This window comes from Pygoscelis adeliae, unplaced genomic scaffold (assembly GCF_000699105.1).
Source record: "Pygoscelis adeliae isolate BGI_AS28 unplaced genomic scaffold, ASM69910v1 Scaffold155, whole genome shotgun sequence".
In the NCBI taxonomy this organism is placed as follows: Eukaryota; Metazoa; Chordata; class Aves; order Sphenisciformes; family Spheniscidae; genus Pygoscelis; species Pygoscelis adeliae.
In genome coordinates, this window is record NW_008824932.1 from 611,492 (window position 1) to 627,784 (window position 16,293).

Here is a 16,293-nt window from a genome sequence, read left to right on the forward strand (position 1 = left end):
AGCTGTATTATGTTAGTCTGCCAGACAGCAGGCACCAGTGCCTCGGCAAGTAGACGCAGACCTTTTACCTCAAAGCGTATTCTGAACATTTCCAGTACAAATACTAGAACTGAATGGAGCCCCACGCCTAGGCAGTGGACATGATCACACTACAACACAGCAGGGAAGTGGCATTGGCAGTACACAATGAAAACTCTATAGGAGCACAAGGAGCCGATCCCACCCCCCCCATGTCCAGCTTCCACATTTGTTTTGAGCTGTCACAGGAAATGTAAGTTCCATACTTTCCACATCTACTTTTATATGTATTTATATATATACTTACATAAAAACATTGTAAAGAGGAGTTTAATTCTATTAGGCAGCCACCTTTCTACTCCCCCTATCCAGTTACTGGGAGCCAAGCTCCATTGCTGAATAGACTTCATTCTTCATTTTCTATTCTGCCTTTATCACTCACTTCCCTGAAAATCAATCCCTTTATTCATGTGCATGTGTTCATTCTTTCAGGCTACTGCTCTTAATTATTACATTGGTGCTGTGTAAAAGAAAAAATAATCACCATGATCTCTCCACTCTCTTCCCCCACAGAATTTAGAGATGATCTAATATTAACTTCTGTTTGTACAGCTAAGCCTCTGGCACTGGCGTGGCTGCTTTATTATTTTCATTTTGGGATATCTCTTTAAAAACAATTGTTGCATTCCCTGCTCTAATATTGTTTTACTTGAGCATTTATCAATATGACAAAGGAAAAATGTGAAATATGACAGTACGCATAGCTAAGACGTGCAACACGGCAGGTTTACGCTATTATTTATTATAGAGAGAAAGAAGAAGTAGCAAAAAATTCTGACGGAGCTGATTTAATATTGTGCTACCTTGAATGTGCACTGTCTTGACAAACACAGTGTATAGAACTGTGATGACTGTTCTTAAAGAGCATAAGAGCCTGAAGACATCACGGGCTGGAAGCAAACTCCTAGCATTGTATCACTCTAAGCTGACATACCTTCCAACTTCTAGTGCAGGCTTAGGATATGTAAAAATGAAAGACAGCCAATAGGTTTTAGATATAAATGTATAAAGCTTAGATAAACTAAAGTTTCCCCAGAACGTGAGGTGTAGATGTACAAATACATTGTATTTGCCCAACGTAAACAGTGCAGTATACTCACCTACTTTTTAGAAATTTAAAAAAGATTCTCAGGTATTCACACATATGTATCTCTCTCTCCAAATATTTCAATGGACCTAGAGAAATCTATTCATTCCCAGGGAGCGTCTTCTATCTAACATCACCCATCCACTTATTTCAGCAGCACGTTTCTCCCCATGGCAAAGCATGCAATCTGCAGTCCTCACTTGGATCTTCACCATCACACTAACAGGTTCCCTTCATGCCCTTTATTTATTAGCGTTTAGACAGAAGATGCATTTGGCCTACTATAACAAAAGAGGCTTTTTCTCCAGGGGCTGGCTGTTCTGTTTCTGGGGCAGTAAATAGCTGGGTTTTTTGCTGCTCAAGAACAAGGTCTATGTTGGATTGCCACCACCTCCACAAGTGGTTCATCTGAAGATACACCTGTATGTCCTTATGTGATACCCAATGCAAAATTACACGCATGATGCACAGTACCTCAGAGGCATTGCTTCTTGCTGTATACTTACTCACCTGTCATTCCAACATAAAAGATAGTACCGTAGCAGTCTCAGGGGAAATATGGAACTCCCTCTGCCAGTGACAATATATGCACTGAGATCCCTTTCCATTTATCTTCACCCTGCGGTGATAGCTGTCACTCTTCTTGGGTGGACAGCTCACGTCAGTTTTTGAAATTACAAGGTTTTAGTCTCCTACAAGGTGTAATCAACACATCAGTAGGTAACTCTTGGCAACAGAAAACAGACATGGGCCTTCCAAAAGTCTATTCAGGGCTGTTGCATATAGATACTAATAAAGATAGTCACTCTATCAGGAGATGGATAAACAGGTGGTGACAAATCAAATTCCACATGCAGGAAAGGAATTGATCTATGAACTGATGGTCTGACCATTGAATACATCTGCCTGCAGTTTGCTTCTCCACAGCCTGAACACACCAGCAGATGAACCGGTATATTACAGGTTTTTTGGATCATGCAATGGGAAGTCAGGATGACAACCTGAAAGCCAACATTAAACTCCTTCAGCATGATGGAGATACCCCAGAAGGTGGTGGTGGTGGGTGTTTGAGAATTAATCCCAAAATAACGGTCACAGCTTCCCTTCTCTCTGTCCAGGACTGTCAACTGTGAAACTGAACAAACTGACTAGTAGGAAACTGAATGCATAAATTTCACTGTGATTCACAAGTCAATCTCGAGAAAGAAGATACTTGCTGGGGTATGTTCCCCACCCTAAGAAACACAGGGAGTGAATATGTCTACCATGAGGTAGAAAATTGACTCCTCCACACACAGCACAGGTTTTAAAACCAACTGGAGAGGTCAAAGCCATATGGAAATGACCCATTTATAAATAAACAAACAAACATGCATCAGAGAATGGTCTTCCCAGGGCTGGAGCCTGGGAAAATAGAAGATCTGTGAGGGCACTGAAGGTAAGGGATAATTAGAAATCCGTGACGCAGTTCAACTTAACAGAGAGGCAGACGTTTGGCTCTGGCTCAGCCAAGCAGTTGAGAGAACTTGGGAGAGAGATGCATACACTGCCCCTTTTCTGCCACATGCAGAACGTGCAGAGACTGCATGGCTCTGCAGAGCTGCTAGTGCATCCCTTCTCTCACTTGCGTGGGTCAGGCATGAGTTCAGAGCTAGCCCTTGCAGGAGAAACGTGTCTTCTTTGAAAAATGTTAAAGCCATTGGGTATGCGCCCTTAAAACCAGCTGTCTGCTATTAGGATTTCATTACTGCACACTGCTCATGATTTTGGCAAGACTGTGTGACAATTAACATGAATTCTTCTGGGAGGGATGCAGCGCATGACATCATGTAGTAAATCTTCTGATATTAGAACCTTTCACTCGTACCCTACTGTACTTGTTGGGGTAACAAACTCAAAATGAAAAATGTAATTAGCCAACGGAGCTTTCAATTGTATCATATATTAATTTCTAATACTCTAAGTATTCATTCTCAAATCCGAATCTGGCACAAAACACACTGGAAGATGAAACTTGACAGAACCAGATTAGTGCCTGATTAGATCTTCGAAAGACACTGATTTAAGAGCATTTTATAATGGGAAATCTCAGGTAAGATAACAGCAACAGCTGAAGAACAATTACCCTTGTCTGACTTAGTGCTGGACTCTGAAAACTCATGTGCTAACAAACACTAAGCAAAATTTAAAACCAAATAAAGCTCTCGGAACAAGCAGCATTTTGCAGTCAAATCTTCCTGGGAACAGCTTTCTGTAAGTATTGATAATATTGGGAACCAGTGGTTTACAAACTTTAATTTGTGCTCAGAAGCCCCCCTTGATGAATTTATTCTAACTTTACATGTAAGTAGTTTAGACAAAGATTAATAACGTGTTTTTCAAGAACAGTCACCAAACATATAAAAAAGTGCAGGATATGATACAGCCTGTAACTTAATCAATGAAACAAAAGTGAAGACATCTAGGATTTACTCAGATCATTAGGACAACTCCACCTTAATCCTCCCTCTGCTCTATTAGTGTAGTGAATTACTTGACAGGAAAAAGGACCTGTTATTCTGTACTACTTTTAGGCTAAGTTACCAGGTTTGAGGACTTCATGTACTTTTATGAGAAGACTCTCAATAGCAGAAGATTTAAACAAATAACCATAGGCCAGGCCTCCCCACCAGTTTTAATCACACTGGTATTAACTACCCCTTTTTGTGGGATCTTCAATTTTTGGTTAACTGAGTAAACAAGACTGCTCATGTCCCCCTTTTTATTTCCTGCTTAGTCTTTATACTAATTACCATAGCTAGAAAAGGTCACAGTGGCAGACTCTTCTGCATTCGAGTTCACTAACACAAGCAAACTACAGTATCCATTTTGAAAGCTCTGATGCTATTCCATTACAAATATTAGCTTCTTTCTTTTGAGATGCACTTTCCAAATATACCATACAAGAACATAACCCAGCAGCATTCCAAAGCTTTACTTGGTAATTACAGGGGAATACTTAAGACTTCAAAAGAAAAGCTGAGGCACTGCTAGTATAAATTGTCCAAGCTTCATCGATTTCAATAGCATGAAGACAGTGTACATCCTCAGAGAATCTAGCACAAATCTCTTACTAGAATCCTGATGCAATACTGTTTTCTTTCTTAAGCAGATACAAACTTTCAAAACAAATTTGAGACCTATAATCTTCTAATGTTACAGACACTTTTCTATCCTTTCACTGAAAATTTATTCTACTTATTCATATGCAATACAACATTGTCCTAGAATTAGCAGCAATGAGAAAAATTGAAAGCACACTTACTTTTTCTTTGTTTATTAATTCAACAGAAGGCAAAGCTGTTTTAAAGACCTTCAGCCCTGCATGTTGGGTTTTGAACAATTCCACCACTAGTCTGCAGCAAAAGCGGAAAATAATTGGAATTTCCATAAAGATCGAGAGCACACCTTGTTTTATCTTTTATGTATTCTGCCAACATTATCTGTACCATCACAGGAGGATAAAAGCCAAAAAGACCCAAACCCCTACACAATATATTGAAGGTAAAGCAGTAAAATAGATCAAGGTGTGATGACTCTGAGGTATCTCAACCACAGAAGTGAAAATTCAGCATATGGTGTAGAATTATAATGAAGGAGGCTTCAAAATGCTCAGAGCATTGTATTTGCGGTATTACACTAGAACCACAAGATCTGGCTAGGTGATCTGCCATACCTCTTTAATTTTCCCTAACCACCTCATGTTTTACCTTCCACTCTTTTCTTCTGCTCCTTAGAGCATACGCATCTTCCAGCTCCAAGGCAAGTATAAATGAGATCTATGTCAGTGCTTGTCTCCAGAGTTATCTTTCGATACTTGCCTCAAAACACCCTCACCTTAAAGCTAAGGAGATGACTGATTGCCTGTGGTAACTTCTCACAAATGAAAACAGTGAAGAGCAGTTCCAGTCCATAACTTGATCCACCTCTCCTGCATACCTTTCAATAGAGCTTTTTTGTGAATAGTAGACTACACCTTTAAAAAAACCCCTTTATTTATATCTGCTCTTCTTGTAGAAACAACAGTTAGCTGAGCTGCCTATAAATATCTAATATGCAAAACACTGAGTTCTGATTATTATAAACTTTAAAAAAAAATTCTGCTTCCTAGCATTTTACCTTATCACAATCAACCTTAGCTAGAGGCCTTCACTCTAAGATTCAAATGTTCTTTAATTATTTCCATCAACATAGCCTGAACTACACCATAAACCCAATATTCCTCAGGTGCAGCAGTAACATTAAATCATTTTGCATTGTACAGAGCTGAAATCAGCATGGAAGCGCAAGGGGCAGCACGGTCCAACGAACAGGGAAAGGAGCCGGATTGCATTCCCAGCTCTGTCCTCGATCTGCTGTGGGACCCCTTTACCTCTTTGTGCCTGCATCTCCCTTCTCAGCTTTGCCTGTGATATTACTCAGGCTGCAAGCCTCTTGCTTCCCAGGAGGTAGGCTACAAAAGCAGATGTAGATAATATAATAGCACTCTGACTTTGTGAAGAGACTGAGAGTTCTACTGCAATACCTAGAAATAGTAACACCGTCCTGCTCCTTGAATTAGGATAAGCTTGTGCAGCATTTCGCACAAGTTTGCTGGCACCGAGTTCTTCTGCAGGAATGGCTCACATCCTTAAAGAAGTATATCCTTTACTAAAGATTTGCTGACCAGTTTTAAACCATGCTCAATACACCACTTCGTAGATCAATTGTTTTCAGCATTTACATTTAGTTCACTAACATATAGGATAAGAGTTAGATGTGCAAAAGCTGACTGCAACTCTCATACACAACAGAAGCTAAATTAGCTGTCTTGCAACACCGATGCACCCATCAAGAGGAAGGAAAGGAGTTTCAGCCCAGACAGAAGAGATCTTTAAATTTGGACTTGTTGATTTTTATTTTTGCATTTTTCTTTCATTTAACCAAGTAGGGTATTGGCAGTCCTCTTCATAAAACACAAAACTACACGCTGAAGTTTGTCACTTAACACAAAAAAAGATCATAGCAGAGATTTCAGAAGAGGGACACAGACCCACCCTGAAGTTTAGCAACCCAGTTTGTGTTCTTGTAGCAGTTACACAGTAGTAAAAAGCAATGTTTATGAACCATTTACTGTATGTGTAATGTTAGGCACTTTGTAACTTTAGAACCACTTTTCTGTCTAGGGAAAAAAAAAGTTCACTTGGTTAGCTTATACTGTCCCTTCTCCTTTGGGCATAAACAATCTTTTCAGGTAATGTAGATGCTAAGGGTAAACAGCAGCTGTGGGAGTGGAAGCTAAAACCAGTGGAATCTGGAAGAAAGGGCTAGCCTTGTGGTTAAGGCACTAGTGGTGTGTTCCCTTGGCACGGTGCAGGGCCGTGCAGATACGCTAGTTTGAATTGCAGTGTGGTACAGCCCTGCTGAGAATGTGGCTAACTGGCACAGGTCAAGAACCACAATTATACAACTATACTTCCTTCATTTCTGAGTTAGCGCAGATATTTCTGAACAGCACTGATGTGAATCCCTGAAAACATACCTGAAAACAGATCTCAGAAGATTTAAGTTAAAATTCGTTCAGTACTGTGAGATCTTGGGTAACTTGCTTCCATTTATATCCCTCAGTTTTCCATTCAAAAGATAGAAATGACATTTCATTTCTTCCCACTCTTCAACCATTTACTTGTTTGGAAGGCCACATACAATTCCTGATGACGGATTGCATTGTGTATCAGCTTCTGCAGTGGAAACAAATTGGAGTGTCCATATACTAAATGCAGAAAACACCTTGACAATGACTATCTTCAAATTGATGAGACTTAGCCTACAGAATAAAAAAAGCAGTGTAATTTTATAGAAAAGGAAATAACACTATCATTTTAAATGAAGGACAGAAACCGTTCTCACTCTGGAGCAGAGGTTGTACTCTGCATGGCTGTCTGTCTTAGGGACTGATCATGCATGATGCAAAGGACCTTGACTCAGGACATTGCAACAAGAGTCCTTGATACACTGTAGTGAGAAAAACACTTTGCTTTTCACATGACTCTCCTGACATTGCATAAAAGCATCATTGCTAGTCCTGCGTGTAACAGTCAACCTGTAAGTTCCCAGTTTGGGACTTTTTTTTTCCTCCCCCTTGTTTCCTCCCTCCAGGTAGAAACTGAGGTCAAGTCTCTGAAATTAGCTCCTTGTCCACACTTCTTTAACAACTTGGATAATTTTCCTATCAAGTATTATCCATCAGCAGGAGGCCCATAAAAGCTGAGTTTAAATAAATAAAGTTTCCATTATAATATTATAGAATTAACAGCTGCATCCATTAATTTCCTTCCTCTAGCTACAGAAAGGTACCAGAGGATTTCCAGAACGGGCTACTGCAAGCTTATGCTTCTTTCATGTGCTAGAAGAGCTGCTTCTATAGCAAACCAGTAGATTAATCTCTTAATTTAAATTTCTGAGACAGCTGTTGACAAAGATGTCAGGTATGAAAAAAAACACTTTTGTGGGGTAAACTCTTCACCCCTTGGCCTAGTATTGAGGAAAATCAAGCAACCACTGTGTTGCTGTTGTATTATGTGATCTGAGCTCATTCTAGTGCCTTGGAAAATAGTTCTCTACCTACCAACACCAGTCTGCTCAGCCTTCCAGACTTTATTCAAGAATCAGATCCTTCCCTGTCCAGTACCATCTGCCACATGAATGCAAAAAACAATTCTCTTAGGGGCCCTTCTAGCTTATACTTTAAACCAAAAAGGTTAAAATATCTATTACAAGATTCAACCTCTGGCGTTTCAAGTGTATGTATGACTAGTTAAACGCTCTCAACCTACGTACAGGGGACCGTTCACTCAGTGCAAGCTTTCAGTGCAGTCTCTTGGTTGTAGGGTTGTAAGTACACAGTGGGTCACAACAGAGGGAGAGTTAAGTCAGATCAAATGCAGCACCATGCAGAGACACTCTAGCTCAGGTGGGAACTAGAAAATGCCATGCTCAGGCTCAGCACCCTCCAAATGCAGCTAGACTACTTCTGCAGCCTCTTATCCCTGTACAGTGCAGCACTGGGAAGCTCAGTGGAAGCTTGCTCTGGGCTCCCTTATTCACAGCCTTTCACTCCACAGTGCAGATGTGAGAATCCGCATAGAAATTGGCTCATCATAGCCCATCCTGCTCTCTTATGGTTCCAAGTTGGCCCGGGTCCTTTGGCACATCCCACAGACTTAGACTGGCAATGCCAGAATGTTCCTCACCATTAGTAAAGCAAGAAGTTATAGGAAAACACATTCTACAGCAACAACTTATGTGAATTTTAAAAATGTCCTGAAATGGATAATGAAATAATGAATTACTGTCTCCTTCCCCATGAAAAAGTCAATGCAATGCACTGAATGAGGCAAGAAATCTTGCAGACCAACTCAATGTGTGATCGTGACATTGAAGACTGACATGATAAGCAAACATAGGGGCTAGAGTTAAAGTTATATGAACTATTTTGAATGTGAACACTTTGCTGTAATGCCTTCGTATTTTCTGTCACCCTTAAGCTGTACCTACGTTTGCAAGTTTTGCTGTACTATAGGAACAGATCTGCAGGGTTAAGAAGCTGATTCAGAGGACCCAATGTAATCACTATACTCAATCTGAGGGTGTTACTTCAGACTGGCTCTAATCTGGTCCTCACTACTGAACACCCAGTAATGGCTGGAGTATTTTAATTGTGCTTCTGAAGCACATTTTCTATGTTTGTTTGTGAGCTCCAAGACTGGCCTGTGAATTGAATCAACGCACAGTAAGCAGGGATGATCGGGAGACTCACTTCAGAAATGCACTTCTGATCCGCACTGAAACGTGAGTGTGGACACATCCTTATGCACACTGCAGACCACCTCTCTGCAGGGGTACCCCTAGCCATGTGGAGAAGACATCTGGAGGAAGATGCTACTCAACATTCGTAAAGATGCCAGAATATGGCTTACTATTAGGACTACTTCCTTAAAATACACTCCTGGGGTAGAAATGGAACTGCAATACTTGATTAAGTCAATGGGGTGGCTACAGAATGAATTTTAAGACATGGAAGTAGCAGGTATATATCTATTACATGTGATTCTTTAATATAAAGAATGTTTTCCTTTGCTTTTTTTAAAAAAAAGTCATAAACATTAGACAGCTTTATTTTGAATGAAATATATGTAGCCCTACGGCTTCTGAAATTTTTATTTTAACAGTAATCCACCTAAGATGAGGTTCAGTTTATGTGTCTTCTCATAGTGGTTACTATCTGGGATTATTGTACTATGAACCAATTGTTATTTATGTTACCAGTGGATGCAAGGATTTTGTTAGTGGAATTTAGCTTCCAGATTGATTTCATAATCCCTATGCCTATTACTTAGAGAGAAGAAAAAAGCACAAATCAAGATGACATTTAGAAAAAAAGGAGCCTAGATTGGTCTTGTAGGAACATCTAAATCCTTTCCCTTATTAAATACCTTATCTCAACAGCAGTGCACCAGCCATTTAGGAAAATTAAAGAGGGAGATAGTAAAAAGAGACAGCAGATGATCAAGTGCAGTAGTTTCTAGTCACGTAGATAATGAAGGGACTCAGCACATGGCCTTTTCAGTTTATCCCTGCTTCAGCTTATCCTTCATCTGCTTAAATTCAAATGGATCAGTCATTATTAAAATGATTTTGAAATGAGGCACTCCGGTTTCACGTGACTTTTTTGTGTATCCTATAAAACTTGGTAACTCTTTGGGAAGACCGGTGCTGTACACTTTTGCCATTTTAATTCAGTTTGGGACTTGATTTCTAAGAAGCAACTGATAGCTAATGCTTAAATAAGATTGATTTTTACTCACTAATACACATATCCATTTGTGGGCCTTTTATCCCTTCCAATGAGTTGTCACCTAAAAACCATATAGGCTTCCTTGCTGAAAAATACTGACTATTTTGTGCAAGATGCTGTGGGCTTACAATTCTAAGATACCGGATACTGAAAGTATATTCTAGACAAGATTTCTTTTCTTTAATATTAGATAAATACTCTTCTGTCACGCTTGGAACATTTTACTTGCTAACTCTGAGAAATGTTGTATGAGTATGGATGAAGCAATGATTAGTCACTCCATTAAACATTTCAAATTTACTTCAAATAACTGCTCTATTTTATGCAGTTCTTATACAGACAATGATCAGCCTTATGTTAGCATCTACTAGTACTGCATCAAGCAATGTGTAGGGCTTGGTTCACAATGTTCATCATGTTTGTCTCCCCAGGCACATAAAGCACACATTACAGAGAATTTTGCTTTGACTGAGTCTAATGTTAAGTGTACATGGCTTCTCTACTTATATCAGAAAAGACACCTTGTAGAAATGCACCTTTTATTTGTAGCAGAACGTAGCGAAGGAGGAAGTCATTGGAAAAAGATACCTCTGGCTCCTTCTTTTTGAAGGATTAATACTAAAAACATGAGAGCATTCCTATTGATTTCTCTAGGAGTAAACAAAAGTTTTAATAGCAACCACTGCATGTTAAATAGTATATACAGAATGACTCTTCACATTATTTACCTAAGTGTTTTATAATTTTTGTGCCATCCTAAAACATTTCACTAGCCAAATTCCCCCTTAATCATAAATCTCCTCCTCCCCCTTCCTCCCACCCGATTTAAAATCTTGCAACGGGGACCACTTAGGAGATTTCTGCCAATCTCAAGCACTTGAAGAAACCAGTGATGGTTCTTACATTCGCCTTTGGCAACACAGTGCTGCTGTACTTCTCCTTTTATGCCTCCAGAATATTAATAATAGTCACACCCAGCATGAACATACCATGTTGAAGCAGCTGACTGCTCCCAGCTCCTATCAGAAGATGGCTTATGACTTCACTGGCTTTTGGCTGTCATTAGTTCCCTAATGAGCAACACAGCTCCTAAATGAACTGTTTTGCAGTGTGCTTCACTGCCACGTGGTTTCCTTGGCATCACCTTGCTCTGTGCCCTAATAACACAATCCACAAAGTATTTGCTGGAACTGGGGAATCACAAGAATCAAGGTTCTTGAACAATATTAGGTCTTGAAACTCCTGCCATTCAAGTCAAATGATGCAGGCAAAGACCATCATTAATTTTTAAAACAAAATTGTGATACTTAACAAGGTTAAAAGGGCTTGGAGACTACAGAGTGTGTGTATAGTTAAGGACAGTAAGAGAGTCTTAAAATCCTTGACTTTGGTTTTAAGTACAAATGAATTAACACATCTCCACCATGTAGATTGTAAAAATATTTGCAAAAGTTAGCTTTCTAGCTGAGTTAACTCAAGTGCAGTTTTACCTTTCATCAGCCAGATCGCCTCTTTGTTATTCTTTGCACCAAGATGAAATGGATAGCTTAAACATCAAAACAACACAGCCTTACATTCTGCTTACATGCCTCTAACAATACTTCTTCCCACCTGTAGGTCACCAGTTCAGAGGTGAACAGGTCATTTCTGTCAGTTCTTCAAATCCAAGACTAGGAATCCACAGTGCTTAAAGTTTTTTAGATCAGCTTCTTTGAGTCAAAGTTCCTCACCACAGGTGCGTGCCTCTATTGTCACTAATTGCTATAAAGACTGCTGATTTTTTCTTCAAGTGACAGTCTTTTGAAGTTGGCTTGTGCACTTTACTCCTACCTTCCTGCAAGTATATACTGTGGATTAAACAGTGACAACAGTGCTCCTACAAATCATCTGTATCAATTGATCTGGGAGATGGAAAGAAAACAGCAGAAGTTACTGTGAAAAATCACTGCTTAAAGCACTCAGTAATAAAGATGAAATTTCAGGAATTGCCTGTTTGTGAAAGGAAAAAAGTATGAAGGAGATTATTCCATTGTTAATTAGAAATGTGTGCACTTCAGCGAGCTTTTCCAATTTTTACATATTCACAAGCTAAACAAAGTTCTTGTAAGGCACTTGATTAAAACAGGAGGAGTTACCTTAATGAAGATTATAAAGGTTCAAAGCTGTAGCTCTTCTGCCGTAGGGTGAGACTGAGCATTTTTGGCTCAGCCTTGTGTAAGAGGTGGTACACAGCTGCGCTGCCCCAGAAGGAGCCTCGGGAAAGAGCTGCGACTCAGGTAACGCCCTCCTTATTTCCAGGGAAAGTAAGACGAAGCAGCCATTTACTACAAGTCACTACATACCGATGTCACAGGATAATGATAACACCAAGCTTTGTCACAAGGACCTTAAACTGGGATTGCCAAGAGTGGCCGCTACAAGTTACTAATTTAAATAGGATAGTACTTTGCTATTTTTCTTACTACATTCTCTCCAATTAAATTGTGAGTACAGTAAATACATTTCAACACCATGAAGAGTTAAGAACCAATGTTTACACTTCTGTCTGTCAGTTGATTTAGCCCTAATCACCAGCTAAAAAACCCTGTCTCCAGATTTCCCAGTGACCTGTCTGGACCTGACAGATCTTGAGACATATTTAGTAACATCAACATCTCACTTATCCCTGCGCTCCTTTCTGCCTTCTCTTCCACCCGCTGCACTAGGAAGCTTAGTGCCCTCAACATAGCGCAAATGCCTTCATATGCATCATTTAAGATGAATGAAACTGTATTATATTACATTCCACAGAATACGCTTTACAGATGAAGTGATATCAAAATTGAATATTACCTTTTGAACTGCATTTCAAAGTTAGTAAGTATAGACCAGATTCTGCCACCTTTCTGTTGTCTATTTCTCTAGGATGTTCCAAGTAATTTAAAAGGATTCTCTCAGGAGTACAGTATTTATAAAAATAAGTCATTATTTACGTAACAGCTGTACCTTCAATACCAAATCATGAGGGAGCTTTAACATGTCTAGACGTATATTAGTAGGCTCCAGCTATGATAGGCTTTAAACAGCTCTTCCCAGTAGCTTCTGATATTGCCTTGCACAGCAAGTTGGACTCTGGCAATACCAGTGATATTGGCTTATATCAGTAGAGGATGTGTTCCCATCTCTTTAAATCATAGAGTCATATTAACGTTATTCTTCCTCTGACACTTTCAAGACTGTAGTCTGAGATGCTATCAGCTCACTTAAGTGCTGCAATTAACTCCTTAAGTTGTATGCTAATATGAGCACGATCCTTATCTACCCTCTGGACATAGGCTACACTTCCTCTTTACACAGGCAGAGAAGCAGCTTGTGCAGTTGGTATTGACTTTCCCATTGCAAATGACAAGTTTCATATGCTTAGTCCTCAACCTTCACACACAACATAACAGATGGAGTTTTTTTACTCTCAGAGACACACGTTTGAAGCGGCTACAGTAATTAAGCATGATACATTATATTATACCCAGAGGATGTCTTCATAGTATGGTAGGCAGCCATAATATTTTCAGGCAAAATTTACTCAATATTTCAACAAAATAATGTTTGCACACTGGTTTGTAGAATTCCCAAGTGAGTGTTTTAAATTGAGATACTGGGGTATAGATTAAACCTTCAGTGACATGTATCACAATGCTACAGACACGCCTGCTAGATCAAGCAAGCTCTTACCCTTACAGATGGAGAGAAATAGGTTAAAAATATGCCTGCTTTTCAACAGCAATACCATCAGAATTCATATCTCAATTCAGCTAGTATGTTATCTCCTCTCTTATCTTCACCTCACTGTAAGGAATTTGTTTGTGTAGCAGTCGTGCAGTCTTTTCCAAAATCAGTTAGACTAAGAACCAGTAGGAAATTTTACAACTGATTTTTTATTTAATATAAAAAACTAATTCATCAAAACCAGTATGAACCATTAAGGAACATTTCTCAAGAGAAGATGGAAGGACTGGATGGAGAGAGAACAAGAAGAAGCATTCATCTCCTTAGGTGACAGGGACCTGCTACAGACCACTGGTTCTGAATGGTCCTCTGGGAGACTGAGGTTCAATTCCAGTCGCCAATACTGTTTCAAAATCCCAACTGCAATTGGAGCAACATGAAAAGAGAGAACAAAAAAGACTCCCACAGTAACCTATTGTCTCTTGCTGCTCATCACTCACTTCAGAAGTGGAGAACTAAGGCTGCAGTTCCACCACAGCTTACATCAGTGGAAGTCAGCACTGTTAGGGTCCCTCTCAGTAGTACATGGCCTAAGTGTCTGTGATGGCATCTTGGCTACAGAAAGTCAATACCAACAAATCTACTGACCCAAATTATTTAAGACATCATTCCTGACTTAGTTCATCACTTCATTAAAAGTGACCTTTCCTATAAATACCATTGCAAGACACAAACTCTCCGTCAAAACTGTCATTTCATAGTTGTTCAGTTCAATGGACACATGCTTTGAAATAAAAAAGACCCAGTTATTTTAACAGATACTGTCTCAAAGATTCAACACTTCAACCTGCCTGTGTTTGAAGCAGGGTAAAGTTCTCAGTACTAATATTAAGAGCTCTGAATGTGTAAGTCATGCTATGTTACTGTCTTTACTCTCTCTTGAACTTTTATACCATACCAGATAAGAAGTGACAATTGTGATTCCAACAAGCCAAAAAAAAAAATCAATTTCAAATTTAAAAAAAATTCCTAAGAAACTTGGAATGAATTCAGAAAGCATTTTTCCTACTTTGTAATCTAGTTAAGGAATAGCTTGACTCCATGATGCTGAAATCATAATCAACATTTCTAACACCTATACAGTGAAAAAGTGAAATAACTTTCCAATGATAAAGCCCACTGATTAGCATATGTAAGAGAGAAATGAGAGAATAAATGACAGCTCCTGCTATACAAAAACTGAGTGAATAAAATATCAGTTCTTCATAACACAAGCACTCAACTTCCAGCTGAGGATTCAAAATGAATAAAAATTATTGAAAAGCCAAAGTATGCATTGCAGAAAACAAACACACTTGGATGTAAATCTGTACTGCATTCAAACTATGTCGCGAAAGAATTCCTCACCCTACATCTTGTAGTGACTCAGCCCAACACTGCCACTTTTTAGGAAATGTGAAAACATTAATTGCCTTATCTGATGAACTAGAATCCTGCTAATGACTTATCAATTATCACAAGGCTTATCTTTCAGTTTCTTATTAACCAAAGATGTTCTGGAGCAGACTATCCATGGAATTGCTTAACATACGGAGACCAGACTACGGTGGAAGAAACAAAACACTTTCCGTTCAAGAACACCCAAGCACCACAGCATCAACATTCCAGAAAAAAAAAAAAAGGCCAAAGTGGGTATTTTTTAGCCACATCAGAACCACTTTTTTACTCCTTCACTTTTGAGATAACTGCTAATGAGTCTGATTATATATATTAAAAAGGGCCAGATTTGTAGGAATAGATGATCTCTTATTAGCTTGATAAACGTCACTGGAACAAATTGATAGGTTCTGTAAAATGCAGAATCCTCTTCAGGAAAAGCTTCAAACTAAAGTTTTTACTCACTTGTGGAGCAGGGCAATGGCAGATGCTTTGAAACACCCCAAGTTTGTCATTAGGTGATTAGTAACGCACACCAAGGAAGGCAAGAGCATTGGACTGTTGGTTTCACTTACAAGCAAGTACAGAAAGACACCATCAGATGAATCAACAGGCAATTTATCCACTTACTGCATAACAGTACTTTGAGAATGTTTCCTAAAGCAAGTTTGGTAGGATTCTGAAGTTAAAGCTTTATTAAAACTTAAACTTCACTTAAGTATTTGGTATGAACATTTTACCAAAAAGTATGGTAAAGTCATTAATCTTTGAGTCAAAGATGGCATGGATCACAATAGAAACCTTGAAAACAAAACAAAAACCCAGAAAAGCCAAATCCTTTCCACATTTTAACATTTTCTTGGGAAGGAAGAGGCAGACCTTACTGCAACAGTGAAATCAGATCAGTACGAAGCCTGTCTAATTACCTTAGGTCAGGACTCTGCCAAGAGAGTTGGTAACCAATCCAACTTACATTAGCTAGTATTTTATCCAATATATAAAAAAATCCAGCATAGTCCAGGCTAACAGTCCATACTGATAAGATTAGTTTCTAATATGTGCTTGTGTGTTAGCAAAATTTGTATTTGGATGTTTAAGAAAAACAAACAGG